Genomic DNA, 13,348 nt, shown 5'->3' with positions numbered 1-13,348 from the left:
AACACACACACAAAACCAGCTGCATCAAATCCCAGGGGCGGTCCCACACATTTCACTAGCCAGGGGGCCACTGACAAATGGAGGGATTTGGGTCCAATCGTTAAAGACTGGGAATCTAGTACTGATTGGACTATCACAGACGACCCGTTGATTGAGTATTCCCCATCACATGACGTGTTTAAGTACAACATTGACTGCTCAGTGCATGTACTGCGTTCTCTGACTCTGACAGGTAATGATGACTATGTTAACCCGTGCTGGCCCATCTGGCCCGGAGTTCTCATTTTTCAGTCATATTTCTGAGCTCCCTGATGCGCTAAAAACAGTGCCTCAAACACTGTGGGCAGCTCACAAATATGACGTAGGTTTAATCCGCTCTGCGGAGCCGGTGGTTATCACTCCGAAATCCACGTTCCGTCCAAATCAACCTCAGTATCCATTGAAACGTGAAGCTGTTGATGGCATCCGGCCAGTGTTTACCTCTCTGCTTAAACAAGGGGTCATTATTCCGTGTAACGATTCCCCGGTCCGCACTCCAGTGTTTCCTGTCAAAAAGATCAGAGACAAACCTCCTGACGAGTGGAGATTTGTCCAGGATTTGCGAGCTGTAAATGCAGCGGTTCACGCTCGGGCACCGCTGGTCCCAAATCCGTATCTGATTCTTTCCCAAGTTCCAGCCTCTGCAGCATTCTTTTCTGTCATCGACCTCTCAAATGCATTTTTCAGTGTCCCTGTACACAAAGACAGCCAATTCTGGTTCGCATTTGAATATGATGGTAAACCTTACACTTTTACACGCCTGTGTCAAGGTTATTGTGAATCACCTACTGTGTACAACCAGGCATTGTGTACAAGTTTGGCCTCTCTCCAGGTTTCTAAAGGCACTGCTCTGATCCAGTATGTGGATGATCTTATGATTTGCGCACCTACAGCAGAGCAGTGTGGGGCCGATACTATTGCTTTGTTAATGCACCTCGCAGCCGAAGGCCATAAGGCCAGTTTGTCTAAACTCCAATATGTACAAAAAACAGTTACATTCTTGGGTCATGTCATTTCAGGAGAGGGGAAAACGCTTTCAGATAAGCGGATTTCATCATTGGCTGCTCTGCCAAAACCTGTCACTAAGCGACAGATGATGTCATTTTTGGGGTTTTGTTCATATTGCAGGTCATTCATTCCAAACTATTCTCAAATCGAGTTACCACTGCGTACTATTACATACGTCACTGGTTCGAAACCTACAGATCATCTTATATGGACACCGGAAGCCGACGAAGCCTTCATTAATATGAAGCTGGCTCTACAATCCCCACCGACTCTAAGTCTACCTGATCACACTAAACCTTTCACTCAGGCAGTGGATGAACGACATGGGTGTATGACCTCAGTTCTACTGCAAGATCATGGAGGAAAACAGAGGCCTGTGGCCTATTTCTCCTCCAAGCTAGATCCTGTAGCTGCTGGCCTGCCTAAATGTCTACGTGCAGTGGCTGCTGCTGAGAAAGCGCTCAACTCCTCACGTGACATTGTGGGATATGCACCTTTGACCCTGTTAGTTCCACATGCTGTTTCACTCATCCTCCTTGAACAGAGAACATCACACCTCTCTGCTGCACGTTACCTCAGGTATCACACCTGCCTGTTAGACATGCCTAATGTTTATGTCAAGCGATGTAACACTCTGAATCCAGCGTCTCTTATGCCTTTGCCTGAAGACGGTGACGAACACGACTGTGTTGCCGTACTTTCCATTGTGTGCACACCGAGACCGGACTTAAAAGACGTTCCTCTGACCAACGCTGACCTCATTTTGTATGTTGATGGGTCTGCCTCTCGCGACCAAGGGGGCACTAATCGGGTGGGTTTTTCTGTTGTTTCAGATTCTGCTGTACTCCGTTCTGGACCGCTTCCATGCCACCTCTCAGCACAGGCAGCAGAGCTCATCGCACTAACTGAAGCCTGCACGTTTGCAGAAGGCAAAACCGTGACTATTTACACTGACTCACGATATGCTTTCGGGGTAGTACACGATTTTGGGGCTATTTGGAAGTGTAGACAATTTCTTAAATCTGATGGCAAACCAGTACTTAACCATGTGCTGGTTGCAGGCTTACTAGACGCCATTTTGCTCCCATCTGAGGTTGCAGTCTGTAAATGTGCCGCACACGCAAGCAGTACAGACCCAGTTTCCCTAGGAAATGCGTCTGCTGACTCAGCCGCAAAGGCAGCTGCCCTGATTCCTCTCGCACCTCACGCACACTCATTTGTTAAAATCCCTGTCCCCTCCTTCACTGACAAAATGTCATCACTGACTTCCATGCAGCAGCTAGCTACGCCAGTTGAGAAAGCTCAATGGAAGGCTGCTGGGGCTGTTTTTGACCCAAAATCCAGCATCTGGGTTGGCCCAAATTCTAATCCATGTCTTCCCAGACATTTTTTCCCTCATTTCGCTAAGTTGACACATGGGTGGGATCATGTGTCAAAAGGGGGGATGTTAGAGTCTATAAATCAGGAGTGGTTCACAAGGGGGTTCACAGTAACAGCTCAAAAGCACTGTGAAGCATGCCTAATCTGCATCATGCAAAATTCTGGTAGACCAGTAAAGGTTACAGGACCCGGAGCACATCCACCTCCCACCAGGCCATTTGAGCACCTAATGCTGGACTTCATTGAGCTAAGCCCATCAGAGGGTAAGAAGCACTGCTTAGTGGTGGTCGACATGTGGTCCAAATGGGTTGAAGCTTTCCCAGTAAAAGCACAGACAGCAAATGCTGTGGCAAAGGCACTACTGAGGGAAATAATTCCTAGATGGGGACTACCAGACAAAATTTCTAGTGACAACGGTTCACATTTTGCTAATGAGGCCATTACGCAGATAGGAGAATACATGGGCATGGACATCAGAAAGCATTGTGCTTATCATCCACAGAGTGGGGGTGGGGTGGAAAGAGAGAACGGCACAATCAAAAACAAACTAGCAAAATGCTGTGCAGACACAGGTCTGTCATGGACACAAGCTCTGCCCATTGTGCTGATGTACATGAGGATGCGGAAAAGAACACGGAGTCAACTCAGCCCATTTGAAATCCTTTTTGGGGCTCCTCCACAGATTGGACTCAAGGCTCCAGGATTTCCTCTTCCCTCCACAACTTTGTGTGAGGATGCTATGTTGTCATATTGTGTTAACCTATCATCCACTTTAGCAGACATCCGACGTCAGGTAGCCGCAGCCTTGCCTACCCCTGCCACTGGTCCGCTTCACCGCCTTCAACCGGGCGACTTCGTGCTGGTCAAGGATTTCCGGAGAAAGAGCTGGAAATCCAATCGTTGGCAAGGTCCCTACCAGGTGCTTCTCGTCACCCAGACAGCGGTCAAGGTCGCCGAGAGAGCTACATGGGTCCACGCCAGCCACTGCAAGGTCGTGGTCACAGGAAAGGAGAAACGGTAGAAGAAGACGACAACAAGTGACATGTCCAAGTCACCAACAGATGACAACAAGTGACATGTCCAAGTCACCAACAGATGACAACAAGTGACATGTCCAAGTCACCAACAGATGACAACAAGTGACGTGTCCAAGTCACCAACAGATGACAACAAGTGACATGTCCAAGTCACCAACAGATGACAACAAGTGACATGTCCAAGTCACCAACAGATGACAACAAGTGACATGTCCAAGTCACCAACAGATGACAACAAGTGACGTGTCCAAGTCACCAACAGATGACAACAAGTGACGTGTCCAAGTCACCAACAGATGACAACAAGTGACATGTCCAAGTCACCAACAGATGACAACAAGTGACGTGTCCAAGTCACCAACAGATGACAACAAGTGACGTGTCCAAGTCACCAACAGATGACAACAAGTGACGTGTCCTAGTCACCACCAGCACCACACTTGCACTACATACACCAAAACACACTACACACAAGGTGTCACGAGCGAGTGCCAGCTGAGCGGTTTCATATGCTCTCTGGTTCCTCGTTTGGGTTATCAGTGTGCGAAGTCTGACGGTCCGTGTCACGAAATCGACCGAGAGAATACACTCACACACTCCATGGAACATTTCCCCCTCGTGATGAGGGCTCGCCTGGAGAGACGACAACGCAACCGTGAGCAATGTGAATGCTACTGGAGAGCCTGGACAATCATAGAATGGTTCCTCTGCATACTTGCCATGATAGTTGTGTTAGGACTAGTCCTATATTTTATGTATCCAGGGTCAGCACACAGCATGTCAGCCAAAATCGAGGTATCCAAGAGGTTCATGGGGAAAGGAGGGCGAACCATATGGGTCGAGGGGCGGGGGAAAGCAGGGCGAACCACATGGGTCGAGGGGCTGGTCAAGACAGGGATTGGTAACATTACTCTAAGGGATGGGGAAGATAGCGCAGTGCAGTTAGACCCGTGCAACTACATGCATTGCCCCGACCCTAAGAAACTGGGGGGGGCAGACGCCTACATTTGCTATGTCGAGAGTGACAGTTACACCGCCACCTCACTGCTCGGGGGGCTGGACTTTTGTTTTATGGACCACCGCGCACACCGATTGGGGTTATACCTTATGGGACGACAAAACAAACATCAAAGGGAGATTGTCTATCTCCAAGGTCAATTCATCGAGCCCCGTCATCCTGTTGCAACTACAGGCTGCCCAGATATCAGACAAGGGTTATTTTGTTGTCTGTATGTATGTATCCGGCGCCGACCCGTGTGGCACATTTTACATAGACATCGCGCCCAAAACTCAGACCCCGGAAAAGCGTAAGCAACCTTTGACGCCACTGTTGACATCCATAGGTACATCTACATTTAATCTATACATAGGCGACCATAGCAACATTGATGTGGGTCAGACTAGTAATGGGATCACCGGTAACGTCTGGTGGCACACTCTGAGATCATTCTTGCAGGCCGCAGGACAAAATGGGTCATGTTATGCATGCACCCTTTTCCCCCAGGACTCATCAATGTCCGTGCCAGTTCGTCCGCGCTCTCTGACCCAGGTTGAACACCTCTGCGCGTTTATGGCTCTGACAAGGCCCATCAAGGGTGAAGACAGCGTAACCGGGTGGCGTTATGCTAGGCAGCTTCCCCCACCATGCAGTAATCGGTCTGACTCCTCTTTGCGTGCATCCACGCTTGACACCACATACGCAAAGTACCAACCCGTCAGCCATGTGCACCCCAGTCATTTGAGAGGGATGAAACACAACCTCTGCATCCAGAGAGTTTACCACAAAACGTCTCTTACACCACATTATTTTTTCCTAGGCACTACTACTGGTTGTACTCGCATCCTACGGAACACATGCGGGGACGGTGCTCACAAAATCTCGTATTGTCACATATCTGGTGCCCCTGAGAGAATCCTTTCTAACGTAGCATTCCCAGATGTTGAACATATTTCCCTCCAACTGGCGTGGCCCAGTGATTCTGGGTTTAGCGCGCCAGAAGATTACGTTTGGTTGTGCGGCAACAAGCTCTATCAAGTTCTGGCTCCCCTTTGGATAGGGACATGCACTCTAGTGGATTTGAATCCAGCAGTCACTGTACTCACGTCCTTAATGCACACGACACATCATTACCCAGAGTTCCAACACCCCGACCACCACAAGGTAAAAAGAGATATGACGTCCGCTGGAGCTAAATTCATGGGTGGCCTGTTCCCATGGTGGGGTACAGTAAACAATGCCCATAAAATAGATACCTTACACGTCCGGCTAGAGAATCTGACTTATGAGACGACTCAAGGCTTCCAGGCTTTGACCCCATTCATAATAGCCTCTAGGAACATGCTCATGCAGCACCAATTCGCTCTTGACCTTTTGTTTGCCTCAAAGGGTGGCCTGTGTCATGTGATCGGTGACTCCTGTTGCACTTACATTCCCGACGCCACCAAGAACATCACTGACACCGTGCTGCATCTTAACAACCTGTTAGCTGACATGAAAGCTGATGACATATCCAACGCAGGGGGCTGGGACTGGTGGGCCTGGCTTACATCAGGCGGGTGGAAAGCATGGCTGGCTAGTATAGTTACACCCCTGGCGATCATTTTTGGCCTATTAATCAGTTGTACCTGTTTGATAATCCCAATACTGAAGAAATGCGTTTCCAGCATGGTGTCCTCAGCTTTCGTTCAGTATACTACTATTCCATTACAAGACAATCCTTTGCGCCACAGTGAGATAGATCAGCTAGAATCAGAAGAGTCTGATTCCGATTCATCAATATAATCATGTGTGTATCTCCTCTCTTATGCTTACATTATATTGGAGTCTGTCCTCCACAAAAACAGCCAGTTTTCTATGATATATTTGTGATGTGTTTACTTAAACCAGCGATGGAATGTATTCATTGATGTGTTATATCAGTCTATCCTATCATTTGTTTTTTTTCTATTGATCAAGTATGATCAAAAGGGGGGAATGTAGTGGGAATTTTTATTATTATCATCCTTATTATTATCCTTATTATATTCTTTCATATGTTTAAACCAAATGCTTCTTATTTCCTCTTGTTGTTCTTTTACCAATATTATTCTATTATATTCTCTTATGAGGTTCCCAGTCTCTGCAAGGCCACAGCTGTTTCAGCAGACTGGGAGACTCATACACAGCCAGAGACATCACAAACTTCCCTGCTCTGAGAACCGTTATGTCTATCTACTCAAGGCCACCGGGATGTCTCATCAACAATCTGACTGTGTGAACCTAGATTGTTCTCTCTCCCACTCCTTTTTTCTATATAACCTTTGCTTTTCCATTGTTCTGCGCACTCTCGGGCAGACTTTCCATACTCTGCCCGACCGGTGACAATTAATTATTATGTCGTGTATTTGAAGCTTCAAATAAATAACCAAAAGACAGCTTGGCTTGATTCACCATTTATTTGTTTTATCATTTGACTTGTACTCTCCAGAGCCGTGTTTGGGAGCCAGATTTCCATAACAGGACTCTGGCCTGATGTGAACATTTCCAGAAAACTCTAGCTTGAATGTCCTTTGTATGTATACAGTAGGCCTACAGTACAGCCCAACCATGTACACCTTTCTTTTTTCCCGTCCAAAGTTTGAATTGGATAAAGGTAATGGTTATCGATGGTGCTTTTATAGCCTATTGTATAATAACTGTGTGATTTATATTGCTTTTCAAATGCATATATGGCCACCCATTTACACGGCTCTTCCCGTCAAGAATATGAATAGAACTTAGTTAGATCACTTTACATTTCTGCAAATAAATGATAAATAAAATGAAAAGAGGAAACAATTTTCAAGTTCAGTTTTCAACGTTTTATTTAAAATAACTGACATAACAGACACCATACTGTAGGCTGCGGAAACCAGGACGAGCTATTTCGGGATCTGTTTTTCCGGGGCTCCCTCTCATTTACCCGGCTCCTGATCTTATGCCACTGGTCAATGTTCAGATTTGGGAAACAATTGGAAACATAGGACTCAATCTTTTTCAACCTCTTGACGGGAAAAAAGGAAGGTGTAAATGTTTGAATGATGAATAAACAGTGAGGAGGGGTACAGTATGAATACACTAGATATACACAGCAGCCCAGCCTGTGAGCAGTATGAACACCAATGAGCGCTCAGCTCAAGATACCAGCGAGTCGAGAGAGAGAGAATGATATCTGCATTTTCTCTTTTGGTTTGATTAGGACACATCCTGGGGATTGTGTTTACAAACATTGACCAGACCGTTCACCAGCCCCCACCCCCCATGTTGCCTATATATGCTGTCCTGTGTTGCGAACTCTTTGTTTAAAACGGCCCGCGAAACTCGCGGAAGTGATTTCAAAACAAAAAGCACTCGTTTGCTTGGAACAAAGAAAACGGTCAAGACACACTGCATTGAGTCTAGAAAATGAATGTTATTAAGGGCTGTAAATATAATAAGCCTGTGTCTAAAATTGACAACAGGCTTATTATATTTACAGCCCTTAAGATACACTTTTGTGTTTAACAGCTGACCACCATGACATACTTTGTTTTAGTAGATTTCGCATGAGAGAAAAATGTATAAATATGAGCATTACATTATATGAATATGAGAACAAAATGCATGAATGTGTGAGTGACAATATATGAATGTGTGCATTGAAATATGATAATATGAAAAGTGAAAAACAATGAACAAGACTTAACGTATTCATCATAATTAATTATATTTTATTTCGTATGGATGTAGGATTTTTGACTTTGTTTAGAGCAGTGATCTTCTACTATATGAACATTGTGGACCCCAAATGACAAAAAAAACGTAAAAACTGATTTTGAAAATGATATTATTTTTCATATAGGTAACACAAACATACACAACGAAACCATTTAAAAGCTGGAAATATATACATGGGATTTTTGATATGATAATGATAATGTGATATGATAATGTGAAAGTTTGATTGAGGTAGCATGGGATTTCATTCTGATAAGGCAAAAGTGTTATTATAAATATAATACAAATATATATATATACACATTATGTACAAAAATCTGTTTTTTATGTCTTTATCTGTGCCACGCTTCAAAGCGGTTTCTGTCAACTACGACACAGAGGGCAACATCACAGATTCCTCCTCCTTCAGGTAAAAAAACAAGCTTAAAGCTTGACTTACGTTCAGAGTTCTCTTCATCATAGTTGAGTCTTCAAAACTCTAAATATATCTAACTATATCTAAATTCTCAATGTTTGTCTGTCATTTTACTTCAATCGCAGTCTCCCGCAGCCTCTCTTCGTCTCCCGCCGCCTGTCTTCGTATATCTTCGTCTCTCTCCATTTCCCGCCGTCTCTCTTCGGTTCCCACCGTCCCTCTTCGTCTATTTTTGTCTCGTTTCGTATCACTCCGTTTACCTGATTACCTCACCCCCTCCCTGGTAAATACATCCTGTTGAGCATAATCTACAGTTTCCAGTATTTTCAGTTTCGTAAAATGATAAAATACGGCGAAGATATTCAAATATGTGCTTCCATTTTTCATACCTTTGAAATGTATTAACTTTATATCATCGTATCTCCGTGTTTACTGGGTCTTTTTGCATGAAACAAAGACGTTGTAACGTTGCAATGTTGTCCGGACTGTTGTTTTTATGCGGCACCGGCTTCAACAGGTCATGTGATCTGATCACGCCGGCGTGACGGTCGACTCCAAAGGGTTAATATTAAATACATATAAGTATTTTTACAACTTGTATTTAGAAATACTCTGTTGTAATTATTGATGCATACATGTGTTCATCCATTCAATGTGGCATCTGCTATAATGGGGTTAATGTATGATATTACTTAATAATACAATACATTATAATATATGATATGATAATTACATTTTAGTTTTATTCATTTCTTATTTCATAGTTTCTCATTATTATTATTTGTATCGCTCATCTTATTTTTGATTTTATTAATCTGTGCTGTCCTGTTTTTCACTCTCACCCTGTTGCTGTTTGAACTACTGAATTTCCCCACGGGATTAATAAAGGTCCATTTTATCTTATCTTAATGTATAAGTTGATTTACTTCAATCTACTGTACTGTGTAAAAACACCCCAACAATATTACAAGAAATATACTGCATAAAGCAAACTATATACTTTATTTGATCTAAGATATTGATGTTTCTACAACACCCAGTTTTCCTTGTGTATTTTGTGAATAAAGCGCCATCTCATGGTTAAATCCTGTAATTGAACAAATGGGGAAATTGGGCAATGCCCTCTAGCAATTTGGCAACACCCCCAGCCACTAGCATCCGCTGGGCTTTTGACTGGGACACACCCATGTGAGTCCTATCTGGGGTGATACATCTGTACCTAGAGACTATGAGAAAAATGTGATCTGTGCTGTTTACATCCCACCCAATGGTAACGCATCAAAGGCTGCCTCACGTGTAGCGGACTGCGTGCACGAGCAGTTAAAGAACAAACCTGATGCACCTATATTTGTAAAAATAACATACTGGACAAATGTTATGGCAACATCAAAGATGCGTATGCTGCTCGGATTAGACCCCCCCTTTCAAATTCGGACCATAACACCGTCCAGCTAATCCCCACCTTTAAGGCTGCCATCAAGAGAAGTAAACCTGTCTCTAAAACTGTCAGTCTATGGCAGGATGAGCATAAAGAAAAGCTAAGTGGCTGCCTCCTGGCCACAGATTGGGAAGTATTCTACCAGGACAATGACACCGATACCATCGCTGAGACCATCACAGACTACATTCATTTTTGTGTCGATACTGTTGTGCCAAAAAAGACCATTAGGATATATCCAAACAATAAAGACTACATCTCATCGGATATTAAACAGTGTATCCGACGAAGAAATATCGCTTTTCAAAAGAACGATGCAATACAACTGAGATCAGCTCAAAGAGCACTAAAGGGGAAACTTAAAGAAGCCCGAGAGCAACATAGTCTGAGTGTCCGAGAGGCTTTCCCAACCAAGAACTCAAAAGAACTGTGGGACTCTGTGAAAGAAATTACAAATCTGAACTTCGGCAAGAGGGAGATGCATGTTCTGGATGAGCTTAACAAAGCAAATTAATTTAAAGGTGGGGTAGGTAAGTTTCAGAAACCGGCTCGAGATACACTTTTTGTTATATTCCATGGAATGCTCTTAACATCCCGATAGCAATGAATATCTTAAGTGCTTTGACAAAAAATCCATAAAAAAAATTCATCTGTAGAAGTAATACTGTAAAAATACTGTAAAAAGTACAACCGATGGCCTACCTGCCTGTCAGCCTTCCATCGGGGCACAAACTTATCTCGTGCCCTCATTGGTCATGTGCGCGTTCGTGTGTGTTGGAGGAGGGGCTCTATAAGGAAGTGGCAGATTTTCTCCGGTTGTGTATTTTCAAATTCTAGCGATCTCGAGCCGGTTTCTCAAACTTACCTACCCCACCTTTAACAACTTCTAGAAACGTTTTGATATTAATTCTGCTTCTAACATTGATGCATGTAATAACTTGTCAACCTATTTAACCTGTGACCCAATACACAATAGAAAAATAATAATTGATGATAGTGCTGTGGCCAGCGTTTTCAAACAACTGCATACTAAGAAGGCCAGTGGGCCAGGCGGTATTTCAGCACTCCTGCTGAAAACGTTTGCAGACGAGCTCACCCCTGCCTGGAGTCCATTATTCCAGCTCTCTGCTGACTCTGGAAGCATCCCTCAAATATGGAAGAAAGCTGTCATCATACCAGTTGCAAAAAAACCATGCCCACATGACAACAACGACTTCGGACCAGTGGCTTTGACCTCAATAGTTATGAAGTCAATAGAACGGATTATTGTAGGGAACTTGCGAACTGAGGTGCAACACCTCTTGGACCCCTACCAGTTTGCGTACAGCGATGGTAGAGGTACAGATGATGCTCTGACCTCTACAACTCACTTTATTCTAAAACACCTGGAAAATCCTTTAGCTTATGCTAGATTAATGTTCATGGACTTTAGCTCAGCTTTTAATACTATTCTTCCCCAAATTATGTTAAAGAAGCTCAATCAGATGGATGTGAACCCTTACTTAATCAGATGGTATCACTCCTTCCTAACTGAAAGACAGCAGCAGGTGAAAGTGAACTCGACCCTCTGACACACAGGTCATAAGCACAGGGGCGCCACAAGGCTGCGTTAGCTCTCCTCTTCTCTTCACACTCTACACAAATGAGTGTAGGAGTCAGCACACACACAACCACATCATAAAGTTTTCTGATGACACAGCCATACTTAGTCTACTGACTAGAGACTCAGACATTTCTATGTATAAACTTGAGATTGAAGAGGTCGTGAAGTGGTGTGAGGCGCACAACCTGGTGTTACATGATCCAAGGAAATGATCTTTGACCCCAAGTCAGTCGGTGATCACAGCCCCGTCCTTATCAACAGGGAGGGAGTTGAGCAGGTTACACGTTTTAAATATTTGGGGATTTATTTTGATGCTCAGTTAGGCTGGGCCCATCAGGTGGATCAGGCATGCTCAAAGATAAGCCAGCGCCTGCATTTTCTGCGTCGGCTCAGGGTTCGTGGAGTGGATAAATGTATCATGTTAATGTTCTACAGGGCAGCAATTGAGTCTATTATTCGTTATTCGTCACAACATGGTTTGGTAACTTGTCAGTTCAATCTACATCACAACTCCAGAGCTGGATAAAAAGGGCCGGAAAAATAATTGGCATGCTTCCACCATCCTCTCTTCAGGAGATATTTGAGGAGATGGTCAGAAAGCAAGGCCGTAAAATCCCATGCGACCCCAAACACATCCTGTATAGAGAGTTTGAGTTGCTTAATGTTCATGGACTTTAGCCCGAGGGCAGAAGGTTTAGATTACCAAACTGTAAATTGAACAGGTATACGTTTTCCTTTATTCCGCTGTCAATCAAGCTGCTCAACAGTCAGAAACAATTGTGATTATGCTGTTAGGAGTTGTTGGGAGGTGCAATGTTTACAGTGTAGTTTGTGCAAAAGAAGGTTAAATAGCGGAAGTGCATTATGTGTAAATAGGTATGGACACAATAGGGATATGTGCAATTTGACGGACATTATGCATAGGTGCAATAGGGAAAGTGCAATATTGATTTGTGTATGAATACAATGGGAAAAGTGCAATATTTGATTATGTATGTGCAATAGGGATATGTGCAATAGGGAAAGTTCTGTACCTGTATGTTTCTTGTTTGTTTATTTGCCTTGTGATATGTAATCTCTGTTCTGTATCTATGACTGATTGACCTGAATGTTTTATGTGTATTATCTCGATGCCCAAGACACATTTCTAAGGGAGACAATAAAGCTCTATCTTATCTTATCTTAACTGGCCCTGGAACCGGTTCGGTGGGAAAGGGGTATCAGTGAGACTAATCTCAACGGAGAGCTGCAGGAGTGGCCCACATGAGAATACGCTTCCCTCTGAAGCAACCTTCCTTGAGAAAACTTAATTAGTTGATTTTGGATGAACACTAAGACTACTTTTAAACGACAAGCCTGATTGTGCGTTCACATCGGACGCATCGCTTTACTCGCAGACGTTTTACTCGCAGACGTTTTACCAAGGCTGTCAGTTGTGTCTAGTCACGTCACTCCAACAAGACGCCCGGGTGAGGAGGCGGGGCATACAGAAATGAATAAAGCAGCGACTGTATTCACCATGCCACAGACATTCTGTGATTTGTACATTAATAACTTCTCTCCAGTTTCTGAACAGATATGAGGAGCTGTGAGCTCTGTGTGCTGTCTCCCAGAGCCAAAGGCTGCTGTTTTGGTTTTCTGATTCAACGTCAGTGACGAGAGTCAGACATTCTGAACGCTGATTGGCTTTTTG

The 13,348-nt window shown here is 43.9% G+C and overlaps 1 protein-coding gene across 1 annotated transcript in view; it reads right to left on the bottom strand.

Annotated features, from left to right (window-relative positions):
* Positions 1 to 13,348, bottom strand: part of LOC117451052 (sodium- and chloride-dependent betaine transporter-like) — an 82,941-nt gene that overhangs the window by 14,249 nt on the left and 55,344 nt on the right. The window lies entirely within an intron of this gene.

The sequence above is a fragment of the Pseudochaenichthys georgianus genome, chromosome 8 (genome assembly GCF_902827115.2).
Source record: "Pseudochaenichthys georgianus chromosome 8, fPseGeo1.2, whole genome shotgun sequence".
Classification (NCBI taxonomy): Eukaryota; Metazoa; Chordata; class Actinopteri; order Perciformes; family Channichthyidae; genus Pseudochaenichthys; species Pseudochaenichthys georgianus.
The sequence above is the reverse complement of the archived record's forward strand: the minus strand, read 5'-3'. Positions and strand labels throughout refer to the sequence as shown.